This window comes from Cornus florida, unplaced genomic scaffold, assembly GCF_030987335.1.
Source record: "Cornus florida cultivar Cherokee Brave unplaced genomic scaffold, ASM3098733v1 CherokeeBrave_3.0.0_Hap2_Chr09, whole genome shotgun sequence".
NCBI lineage: Eukaryota > Viridiplantae > Streptophyta > Magnoliopsida > Cornales > Cornaceae > Cornus > Cornus florida.
In genome coordinates, this window is record NW_026775579.1 from 50,002,655 (window position 1) to 50,018,475 (window position 15,821).

At 37.8% G+C, this 15,821-nt stretch overlaps 1 long non-coding RNA gene across 1 annotated transcript; it reads left to right on the forward strand.

The window, feature by feature from the left end:
- The first annotated feature begins 12,414 nt into the window (after nt 1–12,414).
- LOC132273881 (uncharacterized) lies at nt 12,415–15,518 on the forward strand. The gene is made up of 2 exons (XR_009470291.1): nt 12,415–12,717; nt 14,927–15,518. It is a non-coding gene; the product is annotated as an uncharacterized LOC132273881 (long non-coding RNA).
- Nucleotides 15,519–15,821: the final 303 nt, after the last annotated feature.

Genomic DNA, 15,821 nt, shown 5'->3' on the forward strand with positions numbered 1-15,821 from the left:
GTCATTGAGTATGAGACATGCTTTACTTCTCTTTCCCGCTATGCACCGGAGATAGTAGCTACCGATGAGCTCAGGGCAAGAAAGTTTCAAGATGGATTACATCTTGATATTAGACCACAGATTTCAGTATTGGATTTGGGGACCTATAGAGGGTGGTCCAGAAAGCTATGTTGGTTGAGGCAGAGGACCAAGATCAGTTCAGGATTAAGGGCTCATATAAGCAGTCTCGTGGAGAGGCTTCATCGGTATCTATTGGGGGTCAGTGGAAGAAGGCTAAGGCCGGGGACAGTTCTCGTGTTCAGGGACAGTCACAGCAAGCTCGGTCTACACCCACAGTTCCTATTCCTTCGGGGAAGTTGATCTGTCACCACTGTCAGCAGCCAGGGCACATCAAGCCTCGTTGCCCACAGTTGCAGCCTTAGGGCAGTCGTTCTCTGACGGGTAAGTCTTCAGCTTCAACACAGGGGCTCCAGGGAGATTGTAATTACTGTAAGCATCCCGGACATTTCAAGAGGGAGTGTCCACGCCTACAGAACAGAGCACAGGGTGGCACTGGTTCACAGGCCTCGCCAGCACAGTCTGTAGCTATTCAGTGTGGTTTTAGGGTGCCTCAGGCACCACAGCCAGTGGCACCATCAGTTGGTTCTTATCTGGGTAGGGGTTCTACGCCTATTGCTTCCGGACATCAGTCGGGCCACCAAGGCAGTTCTCAGCAGTCAGGTGCTCAGGGATGAGCTTATGCATTGCCACAGGCCAATACCTCCACAGGGACTTCTACAGTTTGAGGTATCTTTCCAGTTTTCAGTTCTTGGGCTAGAGTTCTTATTGATACAGGTGTATCACATTCATTCATATCTGCTTCATTTGCATATTCTTTGGGTCTAGAGGTCACGTAGCGGGATGGTTTCCTTTGGGTTCACACACTAGTTGGGGGTCTAGTATCCTTGGACCATGTTTGTCGGGGTTGTGCTATCGAGATAGCTGGGCGGACTTTAGAATTCAATTTCGTCATTTTTGACATGATGGGCTTTGACGTCATTCTCAGGATGGATTGGTTGTCCTTTTTTCATGCTACGATCGATTGCTTCTGAGGGAGAGTGACTGTTTGTACTCCTGAGGGAGATTGTTTTCACTTCGTGGGAGATCGGAGCGATTCCCACTCGACGATGATTTTCAATATCGGTGACTAGAGTCGCCACAAGTCCTACTTGGCTAGCCTGTTAGCTGACGAGAATAGCAGTTCGGGCCGTATTTTGCCGGCAGTTGTAGACGAGTTTCCAGATGTCTTTCCAGAGGAGTTGACGGAGCTTCCTCTTCTTCGAGAAGTTGTCTTTGCAATCGACGTCATTCCCGGTACTGCGCCTATCTCTATGGCACCGGCAGAGCTTGATGAGCTGAAAGCTCAATTGGATGACTTAAAAGCTAAGGGCTTTATTCGTCCTAGTGCTTCACCCTGAAGAGCACTGGTTCTTTTTGCGAAGAAGAATGATGGGTCTTTGAGACTTTGCATCGATTATCGCAAGCTTAACCATGCTATGATCAAGAACAGGTATCCTTTGCCTAGGATTTATGACTTGTTTGATCAGTTAAAGGGAGCCACTTGTTTTTTGAAGATTGCTCTGAGATCGGGTTACTATCGGTTGAGGGTAAAGGATGAGGATATATCCAAGACCGCTTTCTGCACATGGTATGGCCATTACGAGTTTTTAGTGATGCCGTTTGGTTTGACTAATGCTCCAGCAGCTTTTATGGACTTGATGAACCGTGTATTCAATGACCATCTTGATCAGTTCGTTATGATTTTCGTTGATGACATTCTCGTATACTCAGCTTCGGTGGAGGAGCATGAGTATCATTTGAGGATAGTGTTGCAGATCCTTAGGGATAATCGGTTATACGCCAAGTTCGAGAAATGCGAATTTTAGCTACCAGAAGTGAAGTTCCTTGGACATGTTGTGTCAAAGGGTGATGTTGCAGTGGATCCAACGAAGATTGAATCTGTGATGGATTGGGAGCGTCCGAAGACAGTGTTTGAGATTCGGAGTTTTCTTGGCCTAGCCGGCTACTACCGGAGATTTGTTCGGGATTTCTCTCGTTTAGCAGCACCTATGACTCGACTTACCCGTAAGGGGGTCAAGTTCGTATGGAACGAGGCATGTGAGTTTACTTTTCAGGAGTTGAAGGTCAGGTTGACATCAGCTCCAGTTTTAATCATTCCTGAACGTGGTTTAGGTTATGTGATCTTTTGTGACACTTCGCGAGAAGGCTTGGGTTGTGTCTTGATGCAGATGGAGCGGGTGGTTACTTATGGGCCTCGACAGTTGAAGACTTATGAGTAGAACTACCCTACACAAGATTTGGAGTTAGTAGCAGTTATCTTTGCCCTGAAGGGGTGGAGACACTATTTGTACGGAGAGAAGTTTGAAGTTTTCTCTGATCACAAGAGTCTCAAGTATCTCTTCTCTTAGAAGGATTTGAACTTGAGACAGCGCAGATGGGTTGAGTTCATGGAGGATTACGACTTTAAGTTACAGTACCATCCGGGTAAGGCCAATGTAGTGGCCGATGCATTGAGTAGGAAGTCACGAGGGACTCTTGCTAACATTTCCGTTTATAGATGGAAGATGCTAGAAGAGCTCGCAGATCTTGGGTTACAGTCTTATGAGGATGTTTCACCGGCTATTTTGTTTAGCCTTATGGCTCAACCAGCTCTTGTTAGCAGAGTTATTGAGGCACAGTTAGAGGATGGGGAGATGAAGGCCATCCATAATCGGATTTCAGGCGGCGAGAATGCAGAAGGTTGGACCTTATATCCAGACGGTGGTCTCAAGTACAAGGGGATGATATTTGTTCCTTTGTCATGTCGCAAAGACGTTCTGTGGCGACAGTTTTGGTGGTAGGGCATGAAACGGGATGTTTCACAGTTTGTGGCTCGATGCCTTACTTGTCAACAAGTGAAGGCAGAGTATCAGCGACCGGCAGGATTATTGCAACCATTACCAGTAGCTGAGTGGAAATTGGAGCATATCACTACAGACTTCGTAACGAGACTTCTGAGGTCTCAGGCAGGGAATGATGCCGTTTGGGTTATAGTTGACAGGTTGACTAAGACGGCTCACTTCTTACCTATGGCAGTGACAGACAGTGCAGAGAAACTGAGTGGACTGTATGTGAGGCAGATTGTTAGGCTTCATGGGTTCCAGTATCCATTGTTTCGGATAGGGATCTGCAGTTCACGTCCCACTTTTGGTAGAGTTTTCAGGAGGCTCTTGACACGGGGCTTCATTTCAGCACGGCATTTCATCCTTAGACTGATGGTCAATCGAAGCGCACCATCCAGATATTGGAGGATATGTTATGGGCTTGTATCTTGGATTTCGGTGGTAGTTAAGAGGAATACTTGCCTTTAGTTGAGTTTGCCTACAACAACAGTTACCAGACCAGTATTGGCATGGCACCTTTTGAGGCGTTGTATGGCAGGCCATGCAGATCTCCAATTAAACCGAGGTCGGTGATACCGTTGCCTTGGGTCCTAACATTGTCATCGAGACTACAGAGAAAATCAAGTTGATTCAACAGCGGTTGGCTACCACACAGAGCAAACAGAAGAGTTACGCTGATAGAAGGAGACAATCCTTGTCTTTTGAAGTAGGGGACCATGATTTTCTTAAGATTTCTCGGCGCAAGGGGCTTCTGAGATTTCGATAGACTGCAAGTTGTCTCCTAGGTTCATCAGACCATTTGAGATTCTGGAGCGCATCAGTGAAGTTGTTTATCGTTTGGCGTTGCCGCCAGACCTGGATAGGGTTCACGACGTCTTTCATGTCTCTATGCTGAGGAAGTATGAGCCAGACCCATCGCATGTTTGCGTTGGACCGATGTGGTTGTTGATAAGGACGTGACCTGCGAGGAAAGTCTGGTCCAGATTCTTGATTCACGGGAACAGGACTTGCGGACCAAGACCACTCCATTGGTCAAGGTCTTATGGAGACACCACGGCATTGAGAAGGCTACTTGGGAGCTCGAACAGGAGGTTCGCTCTCGGTATCCCCATTTGTTCTCTCTTTCAGATACGACTCGATTTCGGGGATGAAATTCTTCTAAGGAGGGTAGGTTGTAATGACCAGGTCATTTTCCTTTTTTTCTTTTTTTCGGTAATTTATTTTTTTTGTCTTTTTCCCTATTTCGTCTTTTTCTCGTTTACCATTTTTCCTTGCATAACCTCACTTTTTGTGCTTATATTTGATTCCAACTTTGCATACATCCATGATATTTGATTTCCAAGATATCTACATTTTCACTTTTGTAGAAGACCATGTTAAATGTTTACTTTTCTTGTAAAGGGCATGGATGCATAACTTTTTGGTAATTTTCATAACTTGAGGGGTTTTGTGTAATTAAATAAAGTAATTATTTTTCATCTTAGGGACCATTTTGCAACTTAATTGGTAAGATATTTTCAAAAAGGACCTTTTTGTAATTTTCTGAAAATGTGACAAGTGTCACATTCTCATGGTGCCACTTGTTGGCATTGGGGTGGAAAGACTTGGAAGCATAATCTTGTGACACATAGAGGGTGGAGATTCACCCATTTGTTGGCCTAGGATTGGACCACTTGTTGGCTTTGATGGTTGACAAGTGTAGGCTTAGGATTAAGCCTAGGAAAGAGCCTTGGATTTGTGACAAGTGTAGGCGTGAGATTAAGTCTTGCAAGTGTATGTGTGAGAGGTAGTGCAAGAGCACCTAGTGAGTGGAGAATCCCACCAAATTGAACTTAGGTTTTTCATTTCATTTTATTCATTTCATCTCTTTCCTCTCAAGAACCCTAACCTAGCCACCATTGAAGACAAGCTTGGTTTAAGGCTTTGACTTCATTTTTGACCACCTTCCACTCACCTTAGATTCTTGAGCTTGGAATACAAAAGCCTTGTCTCATCTTCCTCTTCATAACCCTAAAAGGAAACTTGAAATTCATTTGCTTCTTTTGGATTCAAGAGGAACAATCCTCTTGTGAGGTTGGGAGTGTTCTAAGTTATATTCTTTGATGTTTTATATGCTTTATAACATGATTCATATGTATTACATGTCTTTGATTTAAGAATTGAAGATAATAATTAATGGTATCTTGCATGAAATTAAGCTAAGACATGATTTTAGGAAAGGCCATGACTTGATTTATAACCTATGTTAATTTGAAATCATTTTTGGGTTGTTTTGAAATCTAGAGGGATTTATAAATTAATTTAATTAATTTTTATTCATATGTTTCCATGAATTAAATTAGGTTTTGAAGGAATATATGTAATGATTATGATAAGTTTTTCAACATATATTAAATTGAGCATGCTTAGATGAAAAATGAAATCTAAAGAAATTGGTTGTCTTGTTAAATTTATTTCTATTCTTGTTGTGTTAATGAGTTGAGTATGAATTTCATGTTGATTACATGTCTACGTCTTGATTTTAAACTTGTGTAATACGTGTGAGGTTATGTCCTTATTATTGAATTATATTGTTATGAAGTATGATAAGTTGCATAATGATTATTCAACAATTTGTATGCCATTGTAGCTGTGAACTAGAGCATGTATTGTGTATCCAAAATTGGTTTGTGCATGGTAGATGGTTTTACATTGTATATATATATGTCATGTTTATACATATATGTTGTTGCACAAAATGTTGATTTTGGAAACTTGAGGATGTCGTTGTTATAACTACGGCTAGGGCATGGTTCTAGTACGGGGGAATGTCCCTCTACAAGTCTAGTGTGCACATAGGGAGGTTACCCATGGGCTAGTAACCCTAAAGTAACCATGGTGTCGACCTGATCCGGCGTGATGTCCAAGTATCCACTTTGGTTTGATTTCGCATTTAACTTCCAAACTTGAAAACCTTGTGCTATTGCATCTCATTGTGCTATGTTAAAAGTTTCGATGTCATTATAATAGCATGGACTAAATCCTATTGAATTGCAAACTTTGTAATAAGTTAAATGTATGCATGCTCATTCCCTATGAGTAAACTTGTTTACTCACCCCGAAGTTATTGGGTGTTTTTCAGGTAAAGAAGCATTACTTTGGGATGCACAACATCCCAAGACATGGCTTGGTTGCATTGGATTATCTTTTGTGTAACTTTGTATGCATGCACTTGTTTAGCATGCCCCTTTTAATTCTCTTTGTAAACCATGGATATATGGTGTATAGAAGCTTGTCTAATTTCCTTGGAAAAGTGTAATATGTTATACTTGGATCCCTTTTAAAGGGGAAAATGGAATTGGGACTTGTGATCTTCTTGGTTGAGTCCCAATGTCATTTTCACCTTAGTTTCATCTTTTGTATAACTTTGGATCATCTGTAATGAGGCCTTAAAGCCATCATTTGCTTAATCCTTTTTGTTGATTAAAATCACTCTTAAATAGGTTGCACACCCTTAAAAATGATTAATTAGGTTCATCCATGTTTCCCCTTAATTAGTTTTCACATTTTGGGGTTCCAATCCATGCCACTGCTATATTTGGCAGGCCCCCGCAGCGTTTTCGCGGGCACCCGCAGGGATCTGCCACATTTGGCGGGCCCCCGCAGCATTTGGCCGGGGCCCCGCAGGGACCTATTCCTACTCCAGTCATCTTCCTTCGGAGGGCCATATCTCACTCGTTTTAACTCCAAATTAGTCCATTCTTAAGTCTAAAATGACCGCATAAAAATAAGCTTTCCAATGATACTAATTAGAGCTTCAGATTCCATTTGTAACTCAACTTATTCATGTTTTAGTGAGGTAGTGTTGGGATTTGGTTTGAACTGAAAAGGGGTTTTCTTTCCTTAACTTCAAGACTTGATATCCTCTTCGTCCAAACTCCAAATCAAGTCATTTTTGAGTCTATTTTTATTAATTTTTCATTACATTTCCAATGGCATGCTTTGTAGCATCCATTTCTCTATGAAATGGTCATTTTGCCCATAGGTTCATTCTTGTCTATTTTTGAGATATCGTTTCCACACTTGCATTCTTTGGGTTTCGTGACTTCATTGGGGGTCACATTGGTGTCTTTTAAATGTGTAGTATCTTTAGAGACCATAGTTTCACCTTTTGCTTTCACATTCGGGATTCATTATTGGATTTATGTTCGGTTTATCATAAGACACACTAGCTTAAAAACCAGGGCCGTCGTAGAACAGAGAGAGAAGGACGAAAGGGATTGGCCAAGAACCAAGGCTGAACCAAGGGGAGGTTATTGAAGCTTGCTCATAGGTTGAACCAAGGGCAACAGAGGAGTTGAAAATAGTAAAGGATTTGTCGGAAAAATCTAGGAAGACGACTTTGAGATTTTAATCCGAAATCTCAAAGGTAAGTTCCTATTCTTACTCTTTTCCCTAGACTTGTGTTTCTGTACATGCCTAGATATCTCCAGGATTAATTAGATATTAATTTTGATCATGTATGCATGTGGAATCAGATTAAAACAGTATGTATGTTAATGAGGATTTTAATTGTTGTATCTTGAATTTTCTTGCATTAATACTTGTTTTAATTGGTATTTATAATGCATAATGGATTTAAATAATTCTTTGGAATAATCTGGGACCTAGTTCAGACTGTTAGGGACCTTAACATAAACGTACAAAATCATTGGAAGTCGCCAGAGATGAAACAGACGATGCATGGCAAGGGAAGAGGCGGCTCCCATTGCAAAGAAGCGGCTCCCTCTTGTAGGGAGCCGACTCTACTTAGTGGGGAGGCGGCTCCCTTAAGGGGGGAACTGGCTCCATGATGGAAGGAGGCGGCTCATTCCCTGTGTGTTGGGTTTTGACGACTTTTTGGCCACAGTGCTTGGGTTTTGGGGTTCCAGATTGATTTAGGAGCTTCCATGGGGGATTTAAATGATTTATAAGAATATACTAAAATCCCAGAGTGTGTACTGATGCATAATAAACCTAATAGTGCAAAGAACTTGAACAATATGAGATTTTCAAATAAATTTGCAAATTGTATTTGGTTTGGATTATTTAAATTGCTTAACTCTACACTAGCAATTTTCTATGTATGATTATATAGTTTTTAATTATGTATTTGCGGCATAATATAATCATGTTAATTTACATATTTTTATTATCCTTATTGTGGATTAATTGAAGTTTAAATTTATTATTTAAATCATCAATTATTGGATTTGTGGATTTTATGCATCGGTATGGGACGATGGCATATTATGAACAGATTAGCTCAAAACGCTAAGTCCTACCTATTCTGGAATAAGGGAATGGATTAACTATAATGTTAAGTCCTACTTATAATTTGTGTCAGGTCAACGAACAGTTGAATGACATTACTATGGTTTTGGATGGATTTATATACATATAATTATGGTGCCATGATATGAACTTAAGTCTCAGGATCATAGTTAGGGTGCGTATATTGCCTAGGATGGATACTGGATATGGTAGACATCTTGGTGCCCTGGTAGGTCTAGATATACATGCCCACTTTATATGCGATTTGCATGTTACCTTCTATTCAATTTGAGATAGACATATAGTCCTGTGAGCGTCCTTAGTGTCTATTTATATATATATATAGACTATTTAGCTATTGTTGAGTTGTTTAGGACGTATATGTGTATCGGGACTCTATTTAGATTGTATTAGAGTAGAACTTATTTGTGGGTCTGACCCACTGTTATTTTTTAGGTATTCGACAGTTCCAGTCTTAGAGCTTGTTCGTGCTGAGCACAGACACTCACTCACTCTTTCGACTATGTAGGGTTTTCCTTCATGCTTTAGTTTTGGATTTTCTTTCAGTTCAGTTTTATTTTCCACTTAAGATAGTATTAGGGGTCCACTAGATGGATTCCCGAGTTGTAATAATATTGGAGGTTTTGGAATATTGGATTATTTTATTATTATTTCAAGGATTTGTTGTTTAGTTTTCCTTCAGCTTATTTATTCTTTTATTCTATTATTTCTTTTGTACTCAATGCTTGATTATATATTTAATTGTTTAGTATCCCTCAGATTTGTGCTCGGACTTGATCACCCGTGGCTCTAGAATTGAGGGGTATCACAGCCATAACTCCTTCATTTTAAATCCAAACGGGGTCATTCTTAAGCCCAAATTGATAAATTTTTTGTCAGCTTTCCAATGGTACCATTCCCAATTTCAAATTCCAATTAAACTGAGAGTTATAGATGTTTTAGTGAGGTAGTGTCAGAAAATCCTACAAACTGAAAAGAGGTATTTGTGGGAAGCCATGACTAACTCCCTGAATGTCATGGAGACTAGAATGGATTTTATTTAGGCTCAAATTATTCCTCTTTTATGTAAAATGACCATTTTACCCCTAGAAAGCTTAGGAAGTCTAACATGAACCTAAGGTTGTATCTTTCGCCTTCTCATGGTCCTGTATGATTAGAAATGAACAATACGACTTCATTTTGACTCCTAATGCATTACAAGGTTCATAATGACTATTTTACCCTTGGTGTCCTCGGGTCGGCTTATGTAGTGTCCTGAATTTTTTTAGGTTTTTTAAAATTTTTATTTTATTTATTTTATGTGCATCGTTTTGCGTGCCGCACGGGTCCCAAGGTCTGTTTAAGTCATTTCTCAAGCTAGGGGTTTTAGAAATGCTTTTTTTTTTATGTATTTTAAGTCATTTAAAAGTGACAGAATCATTTTTAGAATTTTTCGAAAGTCAGGATGATTTTCAGGCTCGAGAACTTTGCCATTTGCATTGAGGGGCATTGTGGTCTTTTTGCACACATATACATGTATCTATATATTAGAGGATATATTTTAGGGACTTGGATGGCATTGTAAAGGATGAAGGAGGGCAAGAGGGTAATTTACTTAGAGTTAGTAATCAACCACAAGATGACACTTGGCATGTTTTAGTCCATGGAACCAAATGTAAGATAAGGCCATCACCCCTTTTTTTTTGTTTCCCTGAGTGGCGTATTTTATAAACAAAAATAAGCATTACAAGTACATAAAGAGGCATACCTCCTTTTATAAATCAAGAACTAGAAAAAACCCATTTCCAGTACATAGCGGAATAAGTCCAGAAAAACTTCAACAGTAAGACAAATTAAAAACAATAAGTAAATCTTCTAGACTAAGTATGAGGTATGACAAAACCTCCCAAATAGTAGATTGTGCAACATATATTGCTTGATCCTGAATTCCATTATGCCGAGCTACATTTCTAACAATCCAGATTTTCCAAATAACTGTAGAAAAAATAGCACTCAGCACCTTTGATTTGGTAGAATTGATGGTAGTGTGCAGACCAACCATTCTACTAGCTGTATCAAAGAAGTATAAATAGGCTAATCCATTTGCAGCAAAGAGAACAAACCATGCCAAACAGTTTTTGCATAAACACGCATACAGAATAGGTGGTCATTTGAATCATCATTCCTCATGCAATTATGACAGATAGCAGTTAAACTGATAATTCGTTTCCATAGATTCACCAAAGATAAATTCTTATTGTGTAAAATTATGCAAACCACCACAGCAATTCGAGATCTATAATGTTTCCAATAGATACAAGTTCAGAATTTGGCTTATATATCTACATACCTCCCAAGCTGCTTTCAGAGAGAAAGCACCTTGCTTCCAACCTATGAGATCAGAACCAGTAAAAATTCTTATTATTTGAGTGTCAATGAAAACCTTATCAGGGAGATAAGCAGACCTTTCACATCTACCATTATCAATGATATCTGCCACTAAGATTTGTCTATCTACTTATCTAAGCAATGTTGCCCCAAATTTCTAAATTAAAGTTTGATTCTCACACCAAAGGTCTGCGATCAGCTTAAACTTCATCTCATCTCCTATCCTAAAATTAGCATTTTGTAAAATCAATTGCCAGACCCCTAAGATTTGTTTCCAAATAAGAGAACCAGTAGTTTTTGGAACCACACTCCAAAAAGGTATTCTTTTTAAATACATTGCATGCAGCCACATGATCCACATCTTGTCCGTCTTCTGCACAAAATCTCAGCAAAGAGACATTTTTGTAGCCACATCAATGTCTTGAATTCTTCTAATGTTGAATCCACCCTCTTAAACTGGTAATGTAACTTGGCTCCATTTTAGTTGAGACATTTTCTTTACATCTTGTTTCCACTCCATAAGAAATGCTTAAACCTCCTTTCCAAACCAATCTTGACCTCCCGTGGTATTTTAAAACCAAACACCCAATGGTACACGTAAGAATATAAGACTGATCTAAGCAATTCAATCATCCCTGCAATAGACAAATTAATAGTGTTCCAGTGAACCAACCTCCCATTAATCTTATCTAGCAGCATTCTGAATCTACTAGATCTCAAATTATTGTTAAACAAAGGTAACCCAAGATATTTAAAGGGAAAGTTTTCAGTCAGAAACTGTAGTATATTGGATATCCTTCTTCTACCTCTAACTAATTTGGAAAAGATAATTGTACTCTTCTTTTTGTTTACCTGCAAACCAATAGCCTCCTTGAATTGTTTGAACACATCATCAATGGCCTTGACAGTTGGTTTGTCAGCTTTTACCACCATTAAAAGGTCATCTGCATAAAAAGTGTGGGATATCTTCATATGTGCCTATGACACAGCCTTTGAAATCTTGATCTTAGCCTCCTTAATAGCATAAGCCATCTGAGTACTAAAATATTATGTGACAAAAAAAAATAACGGCGATATGGGGGAGGATGTCAGACCCTCCTCCATGCTGAGAACAAACCCCCTCACGTTGTAACCCTAATCCCTTGTGTCGCCCTAGCAACAACAGAAGAAAGGCAAAACAATAATTAAAAATTTAATTCAAATACAAGTGTGCCATCACCCCATTTCTTTATCATTCTTGGCCAAGACTCTCTTTCTCTAACCCTTCTTTTTCTCTCTATATCTATCTATGTACACAATGTCTTCTATACTTTAAGCTTAAATTTGAGAGGTTTAGAGTGAGAGTTTGATGATAACCAAGAAGAAGAAGTTAGAGAGCTTGGAGAGGGCTTCCATTTGAGACCAATATTGCAAGGTCTAATAGAATTTCAAATTGGGTTTGGCTAAAGCCATGTTTGGTTGCACACAATTGAGGTAAGGGTTGTTTAATGCTTCAAACTTTGTCTTTGTTTGAGTATTGCTATGTGATTTCACCTAAATCCATTCTTTAATGTAAATATATAAATTATAATGATAATGATGTGATGTAAGCATGCTAGAAATTAATGTATAGATGAATTTTTCCTATACTAATGAAATGCTTATTGTTGCTTGATTGCAAGATTGCTTGTTTGCATTTAAATGATTGCATGATTGAGATGAGGTGAATCGTATAGGGCCTGTTTGGTGGCTGCTTCTACCATATATTTTTTGCTTTGGGCCAGTTACTGTAGCAAAATTATGGCCAAGCATGTTTGCTAAAAACTGCTATGCTTCCAAACAGGGCCGAATCACTTCCTAAAATGGGCCGTTTTTTAGAAGCATCAAAATGATGCTTCTTGTTGCTTTCTGCACTGTAAGGATAAAATGCTTCCTGCACTATAGCCCATTAGTGGAATCATTGGGCCCAAAATACTCGAAGCAATATTCCATAATCCAGCCACAAATCTTGAAAGCAAACGAGAGCAAACCCTAGGGCGATTCGGAAGCGGTTCCATTATGCATAGAGCTTCGACCATCCCGTCGCTACAAACGACGTTCTTGCAGGCTTTGATTGGTAAAAATACCTTCATTCTATTCTTGTTCCTCTTCTTCTTCGTCTTGATGGTATGTTTTTCATATTTCGTGTTGGTTTTTCTGCTTCGATCTGAAATCCAAGTACTTAGGGTTTCAGTTTTGTTACTTGGATGAGTTTTTTTGTCATGTTGTATAACATTTTGGGTCGACTTTGTGCTTGGATCTGGAAACCGTACTTCAAAAATTCAAGTTTTGTCACTTCGATTCAGATTTTATTATCTTCTGTCTTCTTTTGGGTTGAATTTGTGCTTGGATCTGAAAACCGTACTTCAGAAATTCAAGTTTTGTTACTTTGATTCATATTTTTTTATCTTGTGTATAATTTTGGGTTTAATTTCTGCTTGGATCTAGAAACCGTACTTCAGAAATTCAAGTTTTGTGGGTATATTGCACTGACCATACTATTTATGGTGGTTGTGATGTTATTCTTGCTCATTGTTGTTGTTGTTGAGAAATAATGTGTGTAATATATTTACATATGATAACTGTGACACTCATATGATATGTTTTATTTTTGAACTGTAATATTTTGATTTTAGTAGCTTATGCTTTCTTTTAGGTTTATAATGTTACTTTAATAAATGAGTTGAACATGGTTATGGTTATTCTTTGCTTGTTGCTGTTTGGAACAAGTCTGAAAAAAGGTATTTAATTTTTATGTTTTTGCCTTTAAGTTGTTATACATTGTGGGATGACTGAATGCAACAATGCTATTTCTGTTATTTGTTTTTTTTTTTTTTTTTTTTTGTCGGTAATGCTATTACTTCTACTGAGTTGAACGTGGTGGTGGTTATTGAGTTGTTGTTGTTTGCAACAAGTCTGAAAAAAGGTATAGTTTTTTTATTTATTTGCCTTTAACTTGTTATACACTGCGGGATGACTGTATGACAATGCTAATTTTCTTATTTATTTTTTTGTGGGTAATGCTACTACTTCTACTAAGTTGAACATGGTGGTGGTCTTAATTTGGTTGCTGTAGTTTGCAATAAGTCTGAAAAAATGTATACTTCATCTATTTTTGGCCTTTAAGTTATTATACACTGCAGGATGATTCTATGCCAAAGCTAAATTTCTTATATTTTTTTTTATTTATGGCTAATGCTACTACTTCTACTGAGTTGAACATGGTGGTGGTCTTAATTTGGTTGCTGCTGTTTGCAACAAATCTAAAAAAAGTTATACTTTATCTATTTTTGGCCTTTAAATTGTTATACGCTACAGGATGACTGTATGTCAAAGCTAAATTTCTTATTTGTTATTTTTTTTTTTTTTTTTTTTTTTGTGGGTAATGCTACTACTTCTTTTGAGTTGAACATGGTGGTGGTCTTAACTTGGTTGTTGTTGTTGGCAACAAGTCTGAAAAAGGGTATAGTTCTTCTATTTTTTGGCCTTTAACTTGTTATACACTGCGAGATGACTATGCCAATGCTAAATTTCTTTTTTGTTTTTTTTTTTTTTTTTTTGTTGGTAATGCTACTACTTCTACTGAGTTGAACATGGTGGTGGTCTAATTTAGTTGCTGTTGTTTGCAACACGTCTGAAAAAATGTATACTTCATCTATTTTTTGACCTTTAAGTTGATATCTACATATATTTTAAATGGTACAAGTTTGAGATTTCTAATTGTTGTTGATGGTTGAACTTTAGTTTGAGTTGGCTGAATGATAAGGTTTACAACACAGTCATTTTTCATGTCAAGATTTATAGGCCTACATGCTTTGCACTTTGAACTTTGTCTATTATATCCTACAATTACATCTTACCTACCAAAGTATTAGCATCAACATCTTTTAGAAGTCTCATTATTCTTAAAAGACCTTCAAAGTTTGCCTAAGAAAGTCGACTGTATGTATTTGTGTGTGTGTGTGTGAAAGGGAGAGATAGAGAGAGGGGTTTATGATCTATGCAGGTACATTCCAAAGTAATTTTATGATCTATGGGGATACGTAATTTTATGTTACCAAGAAACAGGAACTTGGATTCCCACCATTTGACTACTCAACCATACAAAAAATTTTATCTTTCTATTTTTGGGTTGTTCTTCATACAGCTATTCTGCTACTAGTAGTATGTAGTGGTTTGAAATTCACTCTATTTACTTTGGCTGACATGTATATGTTTTTGTGATTTTGATGAGGAATATTCTTCACTCACGAACTGCCAATCATTTTTTATGTTACATTTGGTAGAGATGAATGGAGATGATTCAGAAGGATATAGCTGAGGTTGAGAAGGTGGCTACACGTCTAACAGGAGATCTCAAACTCTACTGTGTTTCTAGAACGTGTAATGTTGTTGACTAGAAATTTTGTAAATGTTCAACAGGGAATTTGGAACTTTTATTTCAAGACACTAAGGATAACGTTACAGTAATTAGATGATGTGTTTTCCCTGGGATTATTTATAGGGAGGATTTATTCCCATATTTTGTTAACATTGTTGATACATGCCTTAATATGCCTTAATATGACACTTAAAACTTGTATTTTTAGATTTACAATATGGTGGGTTGGATGCAATTAAGATTCTGCAAAAACTATTATTGTATGTCGATGTTATAGGATGAAGCAAATCATTTGTATTGTGATGTATATATATGCTACACTTGTTGGGAACCAGCTTAGTTCTTGGACATTGGCCTTACTAATTCAAAATTGGTGTTCTCGTTCATAGGAAGACATCAAAGTGTTGTGTTGTGACCTACCACTACAAGAAAACTGAGATGATTTATAAAAAAAAAAAAAAAAAAAAAAAAAAAAAAAAAAAAAAAAAAAAAAAGAATTCATCTCTCTACGTTAATAATTTTTTTCTTTCATTTTTTTTCCCTCATTTTTTTTTCTTATTAACCATGTTAAACTCACGTTTAAAGAAGGAAAAAAAGAAAATACTTACGTTAAACTCCACGAGTGAACACATTTCCAGGATTTTTCTTCATGGACTCCTTTCAGTATTTCTTGGAAAATGTTTTCTGAGTTCATTTTTTTTTTTTTTTTTTTTTTTTTTTTTTTTTCTTCAAGCGGATGGTTGCTTGTATTTAAGAACCTCCTTCACGGGTTGTGGTTTATAACGATATATCAAAATGGA